Raw genomic sequence first — 13,125 nt, forward strand, 5'->3', positions numbered from 1 at the left:
GATAAGAAAAGGAGAGTAGAGGGGCTGGGAAGGTGGCTCAGTGGTAGACTGCTTGCCTTGCATGCATGAGGCCCTGGGTTTGATTCCTCAGCACCACATAAGCGAAAAGAAAAAAAAAGCCGGAATTGGCGCTGTGGCTCAAGTGGTAGAGCGCTAGCCTTGAGCTGAAGATCTGAGGGACAGGGCCCAGGCCCAGAGTTCAGGCCCCACGACCGGACCCAAAAAAAAAAAAAAAAGAAAAGAAAAGAAAAGGAGAGTAGAAAAAAGAAAGAGGCTGAATGACACATTCCAAGTATTTATAGGAGCAGCATAGAGAAACACAACAAAAGCAAATGATCAATTGGTGGGTTAAGGGGAAGAGAAATAAACTCTGTAGGTGGGTGGGGGCCAGAGGGAGGGTTAGACTGGCAAAAGATTGAATACTGTTGAAATAGATTGTCTGAAACTATGGAAATGAATAAGGAAACCTGTTGGGAATGCTATTAATTAGGGAGAAGGGAGCAGGAAGTGTGGTTGTGGGCTGAAACTGGAATATAGTGTAAATGTGTGGAAATGTAACAATGAAACACCACCCCATAACTAATACAAACCAATCAAAAAGAAAAGAAAAGAAAACTCAGACTTCAGAGAGAGGTAAGTGTTCTATCACCAATATCTCAGCTAGCAAACCATTTTCATCTGACTGTAACAGATGGGCCTTTGGAATCCCTACCCTATACCACTTGTTTGAGCAGGGTTTGGAGAACATTGGTGTTCATTCCCATCTACTACATTACTAAGAGAAAGAAAAGATCATAAATGATACCAGCCCAAAATCTGGGGTGGAGTCAGTCATGACCTTGGCCACAGTTCTTCTTTGCCACTCTTCCAAATCAAAGACTAGGCTGAGCTGGTACAATAGCTTACACTTGTAATCCTAACTACATAAGAGGCTGAGATCTGAGAATCTCCATTAGAAGTCAGGCTAGGCAGACTAATCTGAGAGACTCTTTTCTCCAATTAATCAGCAAAAATGCAGAAAACAGAGGTGTGGCTCAAGTGGTAGAGAGCAAGCTTTGAGCAAAAAAGACAAGGCACAGTACCCAGGCACTGAGTTCAAGCCCTAATTCCACACAGAGAAAGGGGGAGGGGGCAGGGAGAATTTACTGACAGAGAAAACAGGAAAAAATAGTCACTGCAAATCACAGCATTTCCTGTCTCAGCTCCATTTACTTGTAAATGTATTCTATTTTTTTTCATCTTTATTCAAGACAGCTTTGTCAATCAACTTCAACTCTACTATCCCTTTAAAAATAAACAGAGGCTGGGGCACAGCTCAATGGAAGAGAACTTGCTGACCTTAAATGCCCAAAGCGATCCCCAGCACATGAATGAATGAATGAATCAATGAATGAATGAATGTCCAGCTATTTCTTGGTTTGGGAATGGGCATCACCAAAGGTCATGCATGGCAGGCAACCTCAACCTCACCTTGACCCCCCTTACTGAGGAGCCCCTTCGGAGGCAAGCCAATGGTTGGGAGGGTCCCCCAATCTTACCCGTCCCACCTCAGCCCACCTCAGCTCATGCGTTCCACACCCTAGCCCCGAGCTCCCACGCTGGCCAGGTCTATGGTGGGATCCAGCAGCCCACCAGGTTTCTGGATTCTTTGGCTCCCAACTAAGCCGGCTGACCATAGGAGGGGCTGTTTCCTCCTGGACCCTAGCCTTCCGCGTCTGTGAAATGAAAGGTTTGATGGCGATCACGTGAAAGGTCCTTCCTGATCTGTGTTTCCCATCCCATTTTTCTTACACAGAAGTGTGCCTCGCAGAAATGGAAGGCTTCCTTTCAAGCCGCGCCTGCTGCTCTACATTCTGTGACCAGCCCCCTCGGTAATCCGTGTGATTTTAGGAAAGTATGATGTACACAGAACTGGAAAGCAGGCTGTTGCTTTCCCGTGTCATCAGACCTGTCTGGCTCCCCAGCCCTTTCCGATAATCCTGCAATGCCTGGAAAACATCTTGCCTGCCCCCTCCCCCGCCCATGCCTAAACTCTACCTTCTCTAGCAATCTAAAAGAAAGAAAGAAAGAAAGAATCTCCACCCAAACCTGGCCTGCTGCAAGAGGCCAAGACACTTTTCACAGAATCCTCGATCCCACCTTACCCCACCCTGGGTCCTAGGCTTCTGTTTATAGCTCTGGGTTCAAGACCTTCCCCACGCCCTCCCTGGCCCCAAGAGCAAAGGCGCCGATGGCCGGCCCTCCCGGCCCGGTTGGTTGGACTGGAGACGAGCAGCTGGACTCCAGCCCCCCGCCCCGGGACCCCGCGGGCCGCCGCAGCTGCGCGCCCTGGGAGGGCCCCCCTGGCCTCGCGCGGGCCGTGCCCCCCACCCCGGGGCAGGGAGGCCTGGCGACAGGTCCGTGGTCACTTACAGGCGGCGCCCCGGGCCGGCCGGAGCAGGGGAGGCGGTGGACTTTGCTGACTCAAAGGCGCGGCGCGGCGGCGGCGAGCGCTCACGAGCGAGCGCACACGAGCGAGCGCAGCCCCGCGCGCCCCGCGCACGTACCGACCCTGCGCCCGCGCTCCGCGCTCGCCACCCGCGGGAGGCCACCCGGCTTGCAGCTTCCGCCGCCCTGCCCAGGTGCGGCCCCCCCACCCCGCCCCTGCCGCCCCCGGCTCCGCCCCCGCCAGCCCCCGGCCCCGCCCTGACATCAGTTTCCCCCCCCCCCCCCCAGCACACACACACACACACACACACACACACACACACAGAGTGTCGCGGACTCCGCCCTGTCTGTTGCAGCCTGGGGTGCTCCCCCAACCCCCCCCCATCCTGAGGTCCTCCTATCTCCACGTGCAGGATGTAAGCCGCACCCAATTGTGGGGAGGGGACCCCATAGATCATATGATAAGACGGATAAGACGTTTAATAATACAGCCAGTGAACGTGGAGGGTTTGTGGGCTGTTGCTGTAATTCTTTTTTAACCTCTGTTTTTCCGTAAACATGTAGATCTTGCAAAGAACCTAGATCACTAAAGCTCTTCCTAAATAGCACTTGGGGGAGGAGGGAGGGAGATGTCTCTCCCGTAGTGATTACTGATCAGTTAAAGTGTTTAGGAGTGATAAAGGACACAGGATAGTAACCGCAGCTTAATAGTGCACTTTCAAGCTTGTGACATTTTCCCATTAGACAGCCGTGGGTTATCATTCAGTACTTACCTGCAGATGTCATTCAGGAAACATTCTAGGTCAGCCTGAATCTAGATTCCACACCTACACTGACTTTCCTAACCACACTAATGAAAATAAAATGTTTTATCTTAACTTGGCTCCTGAAATTGTATCTCTGAATCCTAAGTCGCTGATGTTTCCGGTTCTAAACTGGCACCCCCACCATTTCTGCCTGTGTGCTAGCGTCAGGTGTTGTTTTATGTTTTTCATGGAATGCTTTCCCAGTTCTTTGTACTTAGGACTGCCGTGGGAATATAGGAGACACGCCTGCTTCTTTGCTATATTTGTGGTGGACACATCACACATGGGCCTTCACTCTGGTTTTACCTGCACAAATCCTGTCTAGAATATGACTTTTAGGGTCAAAGTAGACTGAGCTCAAATCCTGGCTTTACCACCACTCATTTTGAGATTGTGGAAAATAACTTAAAACTTCTGGCTCTCATTTTCCAGAAATGAAGGTAGGTACTAGTGGGAAGGTGGAGGATGAATGGAGAAGGTGATGACAGAGAATACAGCTAAAGTACTTTATGTGCATGTATGAAAATAGAAGAATGAAGCCAGGCTCTGGCTCATGTCTGTAATCCTAGCAACTCCACAGGAGTTGAGGGTTGAGGAGTTGAGGAGTTGAGGAGTTGAGGAGATCTGAGGGTCAAAGTTCAAAGCCAGCCCAAAGCTGAAAAGTCCTGTGAGACTCTTATCTCCAATAAACCAGTCAAAAACCAGAAGTGGCACTGTAGCTCAAGTGGTAGAGCACTAGCTTTGAGCAAAACAGGTCAAAGAGGAGGGCTGGGAATGTGGCTTAGTGGTAGAATGCTTACCTACCATGCATGACGCCCTGGGTTTGATTTCTCAGTACCACATAAACAGAAAAAGCTGGAGGTGGTGCTGTGGCTCAAGTGGTAGAGTGCTAGCCTTGAGCAAAAGAAGCTCAGGGGCAGTGCCCAGACCCTAAGTTCAAGCCCCAGGACTGGCAAAAAAAAAAAAAAAAAAAAAAGCTCAGGAACAGCACCCAGGCTCTGAGTTCAAGCCCCACAACCAAAAAAAAAAAAAAATTAAAGCTCAACATGAAGCTGTGATTCAAGTAGATAGCACCAGCCTTGAGCAAAAAAGCTCAGAGAGTGCTGAGGTCAAGCCCCAGTACTGGCACCAAAAAAAAAATAAAAAATAAAAAAAGGCCCTATACAAAATACAGTCTTCAATGCAACAACAATCAGCTTAGTGTCACTGATCACATACTCAATGTAAACACAATCAATAAATTTGCTTTTGATATTAATTGCAGCACAGCTTAACTGGCTCTAAAAGTCATTAAAAGTAAAAGACACAGATAGTTAAGCTTCCCCTCCCATGAAGAACTAAGGGCTCTTACTTGCACTTCCCAAGCCTTTAGTCTCAAGGCAAGTTCATGGGTACATTATCGTCATTAGCCATGTGGAGGCAGTAGAGGGCAGTGATTAAAGCTCAATCTGCAATGCCAAAAAGCTTTCTTACACAATTGCCAGAGCCTCTAGGTAGTCCCTTGGTATCCATTGAGGTGGGTTCTAGGAAACCCCATGGATATCACAGTCCAAGTATATGCAAATCCACATATTAAAAAGTATACTATCTGGGCTGGGAAGGTGGTTTAGTGCCAGACTGCTTGCCTAGCATGCATGAAGCCCTGGGTTCCATTCCTTAGTACCACATAAACAGAAAAAGCTGGAAATGGTGCTGTGTCTCAAAGCAGTAGAGTGCTAGCTTTGAGCAAAAGAAGCCTAGGGGCAGTGCCCAGTTCCCGAGTTCAAGCCCCAGGACTGGAAAAAAAAAAACGTATAATATCTGAATATAACTTACACACATCTTCATATATATTTTAAATTATCTCTACGTTTCTTATGGTACTTCAGTGTCAATATTGTTATTATATTGTATTGTTTGGGGAATGATGACAAAGGTTAAAAAACAACTCTGTACATGATCAATACGAATAATTTTTTAAATGTTTGATCCTCTGTAGGTTCAACTCCAAGATGCTAAACCCATGAATACAAGGACTCATTGCTATTAATATCCAGATAACCTTAGGCAAAGTGCTTTACCTCTCCACCCTAAGTTTGCTTACCTGTGAAATAATAACTACTCAACTGAATTGTTGTTAGAAGATAATGGATATAAATAATTTAGCCTAGTACTGTTCCATGTAAGAAAGGGATTCATAAATATCACTTATATATTATTGTGTGTAATACACATGTTGTCTTAGTATCCAAACCCATTTTATAATAACTCTTGCAGAAAAAAAAAGGTGTGCTGATATTCACCTATACAGTATTTTGTGAGGGGACTCACAACCCACATTTATCAATGAAATATCATTGAAAGGATCAGGTTCAGGGAGGAGAAGTCAGGATTACAGGCTTGAGTAAGAGAACATTTAGCTATCATTTTGAATTGCTCAAATGTGATAGAATACATCTTTTTTAAAAACCATCCACATACATAAACAAAAGACAAGCGCTAGAGATAGTGTGAGGATCTTTACCCTCTTGGGGTCTCAAGGAGGATGGAGAATTAAGCAGAGTAATAGGAGAAAGCATACAGATTTATTTAATACCAGTTTGTTTGGTTTTTTTTTGGTCTGGTCCTGGGGCCTGAACTCTGGGCCTGGGCACTGTCCCTCAGGTCTTCAGCTCAAGGCTAGCGCTCTACCACTTGAGCCACAGCGCCACTTCCGGCTTTTTTCTTTTTGCTTATGTGGTGCTGAGGAATCGAACCCAGGGCCTCAGGCATGCAAGACAAGCACTCTACCACTGAGCCACCTTCCCAGCCCCTTTAATACCAGTTTTACACTGCCTGAGATGCCACCTAAAAAAATAAAGTCCCAAAACAGTGTTTAAGGTCAATTGCTTCAGAAATGAGTCAAGTAGTGAAAAGAGTAGGAAGCTTAAGAAATAGGAGCTATTCTAGAAATATCTGTAAAGATTTTCTTAATCTCAATTTTTCCACCTTTAATGATGGTAAAAGGGCTGCGTCTGTCACACAGAAATTTCATCATCTGCTGAACTCGGTACAGTGTTCATACTGGTAATCCCAGCATTTGGAAGGCTGACATAGGAAGATTACAAGGTCTAGGCTGGCCTGAGCCACATAATAAAACCCTGCCTAAAAGAAATAAACAACAATGACAACAACAGCAAAAGAACATCAGAGTGATAACCTTGTGTTTGCTGGTGATTTGATTTTTTGGGTTTTTTTGAGATAAGAAAGTCAATATACCAGAACAGATAATTTTGGGGTGGCATATTTTTAACTCTTTTAAAGAAGGAACAGTTTTCAAATGAAGCATCAGCCAGTGCAGATGGCTCATGCCTATTATCCTACCTACTCAGGAGATTGAGAACTGAGCATCTTGATTCAAAGCTACTCTGGTCAGTAAAGTCTATGGCACTTCAATCTCCAATTAACCACTAAAAAGCCAGAAGTGGAGTTATGGCTCAAGTGGTAGAGTACCTGCCTTGAATGAAAAAGCTAAGTGATAGCAGGGGACCTTGAGTTCAAGGATCAATAATGGCTCAAAGGAGAAGGAGGAGCAAGAGGCAGAGGAGAAGGAGATAAAGAAGAAGAGGAGGAGGAAGAGGAAGAACAACCACTAATAAAGAGGAGAATGTTTTAATATGCAACATAATCAAAAATATTTTAAACAGTGTTGTGTTCAGACAACAGATATTTCCAAGCTCTGCTTATTAGAATATAAATTGGATGGAGAAGTAATTTTGGAGAGCAATTTAGCAGGGTCCTAGCTAATCTGAAACTGCTCATGCCCAAAGACACAGCAGCACAGGCTGGGAATGTGGCTTAGGGGTAGAGTGCTTGCCTAGCATTCATGAAGCACTGTGTTTGATTCCTCAGTACCAAATAAACAGAAAAGGCCAGAAGTGGTGCTGTGGTTCAAGTGGCAGAGTGCTAGCCTTGAGCACAAAGAGGCTCAGGAACAGTGCCGAGGCCCTGAGTTGAAGCCCCAGGACCAGCAAAAAAGGCACATACAAGAAGGACTTGCAGCTGTGTATTAACAACAAAACTGGGAAGCAAGTTCAATGTCCCCTGATAGGGAAATGTTCAAATGATCTATAGTTCATGTATGATGTGGAATATTATACACCAAAAAAGGAATGAGAGGGGCTGGGAAGGTGGCTCAGTGGTAGAGCGCTTGCCTTGCATGCATGAGGCCCAGAGTTCAATTTCCTCAGCACCACATAAGCAGATTATAAAAAAAAAAAAACCTGGAAGGCCAGAAGTGGTGCTGTGGCTCAAGTGATAGAATGCTAGCCTTAAGCTGAGAGCTGAGGGACAGCGACCAGGCCCAGAGTTCAGGCCCTACGACCGAACCCAAACAAAAAAAGGAATGAGACTAGTATATATGCACTGACATGAGGAAATCTCTAGGCAAATGAAAAAGCGAGCAAGAAAATAATATACTGTGCTGCTACTTATATAAAACAAGCTCTTTTAAAAACTATAGAACTCATCTCTTTATGCATACACCTCTGTGATCTAGAAGGACAATTCTAGTGGAGTTTGAACTCAGGATCTTTTTTTTTTCCCTTTCTTTTTTTTTTGGAAGGGGGGGGCCGGTCGTGGGGCCTGAACTCTGGGCCTGGGCACTGTCCCTCAGCTCTTCAGCTCAAGGCTAGCGCTCTACCGCTTGAGCCACAGTGCCACTTCTGGCTTTTTTCTTTTTGCTTATGTGGTGCTGAGGAATCGAATCCAGGGCCTCATGTGTGCAAGGCAAGCACTCTACCACTGAGCCACTTTCCCAGCCCATGAACTCAGGATCTTAAACTTGATAGGCAAATGCTCTACTGACGTGAGCCAGATCTGCAGCCCCTTTTGCTTTCACATTATTTTTCAGATAAAGAACAGCTCTTTTGCCTAAGGCTGGCAATACTCTTATTTATGGCCTTCCACAATCTGGAATAACAGGAGCTCACCACTATGTTCAGCTTATTGATATGGGTCCTCACTAACTTTTTGCCCAGGCTGGCCTCAAGTTGCAAGCCTCCCAATATCCACCTCCCAGGTACCTGAGATTACAGATGTGAGCTATCATAACTGATGACAATTAAAATTTTCATTAGTGTGGAGAAAACCCACCTCCCTACACACATAGCATCAGTGTGTGTATGTGTATGTATGTGTGTGTATTTGTGTACACACATGCACTAGTACTAGGGGGCTTGAACTCAGGATCTTGCACTCTCAGCTTTCCTGCTGTTGCTCTATCCCTTGAGCCACATTTCCACTTTTGGCCCTTTCCTGGTTAGAGGTGAGAATCCCTCAGATTTGTCTGCCAAGACTGGCTTTGAACCTCAATCCTCAGATCTCAGTTTCCTGGGTAGCAAGGATGATAGATGTGAGCCACTGGAACCCAGCTCTTTGTGGGAATTTTTAAAGGATTTCCATTCTTCCAGACATTGAATTATTTTTTTTTTCTGGTCATGGAGCTTGAACTCTGGGCCTGGGTGCTGTCTCTCAACTCTTCAGCTCAAGGTGAGCACCATTCCAGTTGAGCCACAGTGCAACTTCCAGCTTTCTGGTGGTTTATTAAAAATAAGAGCCTCATGGACTTACCTGCCCAGGCTGGCTCTGAACCATGATCCTCAGATCTCAATCTCCTGAGTAGCTAGGATTACAGGCATGAGCCATCGGCACCCAGTTCTCTGATTTTGTTTTTGAAACTGTCATCTGAAAATGTAAAACTTGACTACCTATGAATAGTGCCCCCAGACTTGTTCATGTACAACCTGTACTACCTCTTTGTGGCCCTAGAGGAAAAAAGGCTATTTTCTTCATCTGCATTGACTGAACTGTTTATAATGAGTTTTATTCTGAGATCAGTACAAAATAAATTAACTGGGACACAAGGATAAGCATCACCATATTAAAATTTAGTATGTGTCTCATTCCAGTATAAAAGGCAGCTGGGTTCCACGCAGGTAAGGGTGGTAGTTTAGGCCGTGGGTTATATGATCATCAACCTCAGAGACAGGGCCCACAGCTACTACAGGAGGATTTGAGCAGTCATGATGTTTGGGTTCTAGCCACATTCATTACTTCTCAGATCCTGCTTTTCAGGAAGCAAGACTGCAGCAAGTCTTTGCTAACCAAATCTTAGCTCTCAGTGCGCCTTATATTGGGGCCCATTCTTTTTCTAACTTCTCCTCATTTCCCTTATGTTTTAGAGAAGGAATTGTAAATATTGCAGTTGCAATTGCTCATGTCAGCTTAGAACATTTTTGCAATATTAAACAAATGAAGTTACTATTGGGGGGCTGGGAATGTGGCATGAAGCACTGGTTCTATACCTCAGTACTACTTAAACAGGAAAGGCTGAAAGTAGTACTGTGGTTCAAGTGGTAGAGTGCTAGCACTGAGCAAAAGAAGCTCAGGGACAGAACCGAGGCCCTGAATTCAAGCCCTAAAACTGGCCAAAAAAAATACTATTGGATTTCTATCTATGTGAGATTAGATACAAAATGGCTGAAGTGTAACATTAATTTTGTTGTTTTTTTTTTTTTTTTGAGTGCTGATCCTAGAGCTTGAACTTGGCCTTGGTGCTGTCCCTGAGCTTTATTTTTGCTCAAGGAGAGTGCTCTACTATTTAAGCAATAGCTTTACTTCCAGCCTTTAGGTGACTAATTGTAGATAGACTTTCTGTCCTAGCCAGCTTTGAACTGTGAACTCCTGAGTAGCTAGAATTATAAACATGAGCAACCTGTACCCACTTTCTCTGATTTGTTTGTTCAAGGCTAGCACTCTACCACTTGAGCCACAGCTCTACTTCCAGCATTTTGGTGGTTAGTTAGAGAACAAGAGTCTCACACACTTTCCTGCTCAGGCTGGATTCAAACCATGATTCTCAGATCTCAAACTCCTGAGTAGCTAGGATTATAGGTGTGAGCCACTGGATCCTGGCTAAAATTTTGCTTGCTAATCCTAATATGTTGATACCAAATGTTTAGAAGAATAACTTGGGAGGCATATTTTTGAAATTTTGGTATAGACACTAAATTTTTTTTATTTTAAATATATACGTTGCCAGTTGCTGGTGGCTCACGCCTGTAATCCTAGTTACTCAGGAGGCTTAGATCTAAGGATCGCAGTTAAAACCCAGCCCGGCCAGGAAAGTCCGTGAAACTCTTATCTCCAATTTAGCCACCAGAAAACTGGAAATGGTGCTGTGGCTCAAATGGAAGAGCACTCACCTTGAGCTGAAGAGCTCAGTGCCCAGGCCCACAGTTCAAGTCCCATAATGGATAAAAATAAATAAATAGAAAGATAAATATAATGACATTTTGTTTTTAAGCTTTAGATAATTTCTGTCAATTGAAGACAAATGTGACCATCTTGATTATAACAATAAAATTAATAATTTAGCTGGAATAAAGAAAAATAACTATTAGATACACATGATAATTTATGAATTATGAACATGTTTGTTTCATCACTCATACAAACATCATCAATCATCAACACAACACTCAGTTATGCCCACTACTAATTAAATTCAGTCATCTTTGAAATTTTACCAAATGTCAATCACATTAAACATGACTATCAATGTATTTTTCAATTTTGACATTATGAAGGTAGATCTGTCAAGACAGAAGAATAGATTATATTTCATTTAACTGCTTATCTGCTTTATTTATAATTTATAAATATTTAGACATTTTATTTGCATGTCTCCATTTGACACTTGGCCTGGGACCTATAAGCATTACAAGGATATTTGGCTCCACACAAACATCATCATCATCATGTGAATGTATGTATATTCCACATAAATGCATATATATACATATATCACATATCTATATGCCTATACATGTATACATATAGAATAGCAAAGAATAGATAAATATAGTTTCAGGTTGTATCATAGACAGGGGATGTAACTCAATGGTTCAGTGCTTAACCATCAAACAAGATGCCCCAAGTTTGAGCTCTAGCACTGCAAAAATACATGAGTAAATAATGCACCATAGATCCAAGTGTAACAGTAAAACCAAGCTTCTAGTTGAAATTTTAGGGTGCTATTTGACTGAACTTTGAATTACACAAAGATGTGTGTGTGTGTGTGTGTGTGTGTGTGTGTGTGTGTGTGTGTGTGTGTGTGTGTGGTTCTGGTCTTGAACTCGGGGTCTAGGCCCTGTTCCAAAGTTTCTTTTTGCTCAAGGCTAAGGCTCTACCACTTGAACCATAGCTCTACTTTCAGATTTTTGTGTTTAGTGGAGATAAGATTCTCCTAGACCTTCCTGCCCTGGCTAGTTTCAAACATCCATCCTTAGATATCAGCTTTCTGAGTAGCTAGGATTACAGGCATGAGCCACTAATGCCCAACAACATAAAGATTCTTTTTTGTTTTTTGGTTTTTTTTGGGTCCGGTCGTGGGGCCTGAATCTAGGCCTGGGTGCTGTCCCTCAGCTCTTCAGCTCAAGGCTAGCGCTCTACCACTTGAGCCACAGCGCCACATCTGGCTTTTTTCTTTTTGCTTATGTGGTGCTAGGGAATTGAACCCAGGGCCTCATGCATGCAAGGCAAGCTCTCTACCACTGAACCTCCTTCCCAGCCCCAACATAAAGATTTTTTAAAATCAGAGTGTAAAATGGTTAATCATCTATGGTGGTTCTCCCAAGGGACCACAAATATGTGATTTGGAGAGAGGTGTGGAAATCTGTATTGTAACACCTGGGCGACTGATTGACTTTTTAGAGTGTGAGAAAATCAATCTGAGAAGAATAACCTACCTTGTCCTTGATGAAGCAAATAAAATGCTTGATATTTTTGAACCCTGAATAAGGAAGATTGTCGATCAGATAAGACTTGATAGACAAACCCTAATATGGAATGTGACTTGGCCGAAAGAAGTAAGACCACTTGCTGAAGATTTCCTGAAAGACTACATTCATATAAACATTGGTGCACTAGAACTGAGTACAAATCACAACATTCTTCAGATTGTGGATGTATGTCATGATGTAGAGAAGGATGAAAAAGTATTCGTCTAATAGAAGAGAACAAGGAGAATAAAACCATTGTTTTTGTTGAAACCAAAAGAAGATGTGATGAACTTACCTGAAAGATGAGGAGAAATAAGTGGCCTCCAATGGGTATCCATGGTGACGAAAGTCAACAGGAACATGACTGGGTTCTAAATGAATTCAAACATGGAAGAACTCCTGTTCTGATTGCTACAGATGTGGCCTTCAGAGGGCTACATGTGGAAGATGTGAAATTTGTCATCAATTAAGACTACTCTAACTCCTCAAAGGATTATATTCATCGAATTGGAAGAACGGCTCACAGTATCACACAGGCACACCATACACTTTCTTTACACCTAATAACATAAAACAAGTGAGCAACCTTATCTCTGTGCTTCATGAAGCTAATCAAGTAATTAACCCCAAGTTGCTTCAGTTGGTCGAAGACAGAGGTTCAGGTCATTCCAAGGGTAGAGGAGGTATAAAAGATGACCGCCGGGACAGATACTCTGTGGGCAAAAGGGGGTAGATTTAATACCTTTAGAGACCAGGAAAATTATGACAGAGGTTACTCTAGTCCGCTTAAGAGAGATTTGGGAGCAAAAACTCAGAATGTGGTTACAGTGCTGCAAATTACACCAATGAGAGCTTTGGTAGTAATTTTGTGTCTGCTGACATACAGACCAGTTTTAGGACTGGTAACAGACTTACCAGAATGGTTATGGTACACTCAGCAATACAGAAATAATGTTCCAAATATGCATGATGGTATGAAGCAACAGGCATATGCATATCCTGTACTGTGGTTGTGCCTATGATTGGCTATCCAATGCCAACAGGATAGTCTCAACAAGACTTTAGAAATATATGTAAATGTCTGTTTTTCA

The 13,125-nt window shown here is 43.5% G+C and overlaps 1 protein-coding gene and 1 pseudogene across 1 annotated transcript in view; one reads left to right on the forward strand and one right to left on the reverse strand.

The window, feature by feature from the left end:
* Snx10 (sorting nexin 10) overlaps window positions 1–2,549 on the reverse strand; it is an 82,062-nt gene extending 79,513 nt beyond the window's left edge. Inside the window, exon 1 of the mRNA XM_069996055.1 lies at window positions 2,413–2,549. The gene's annotated coding sequence lies outside the window, so the exon portion shown is untranslated. The remainder of the gene's footprint in view (window positions 1–2,412) is intronic.
* The window catches only part of LOC138810008 (probable ATP-dependent RNA helicase DDX5), a 56,826-nt pseudogene continuing 45,931 nt past the window's right edge, over window positions 2,231–13,125 (forward strand).

The sequence above is a fragment of the Dipodomys merriami genome, unplaced genomic scaffold (assembly GCF_024711535.1).
Source record: "Dipodomys merriami isolate MVZ:Mamm:240054 unplaced genomic scaffold, mDipMer1.0.p SCAF_5, whole genome shotgun sequence".
Lineage (NCBI taxonomy): Eukaryota > Metazoa > Chordata > Mammalia > Rodentia > Heteromyidae > Dipodomys > Dipodomys merriami.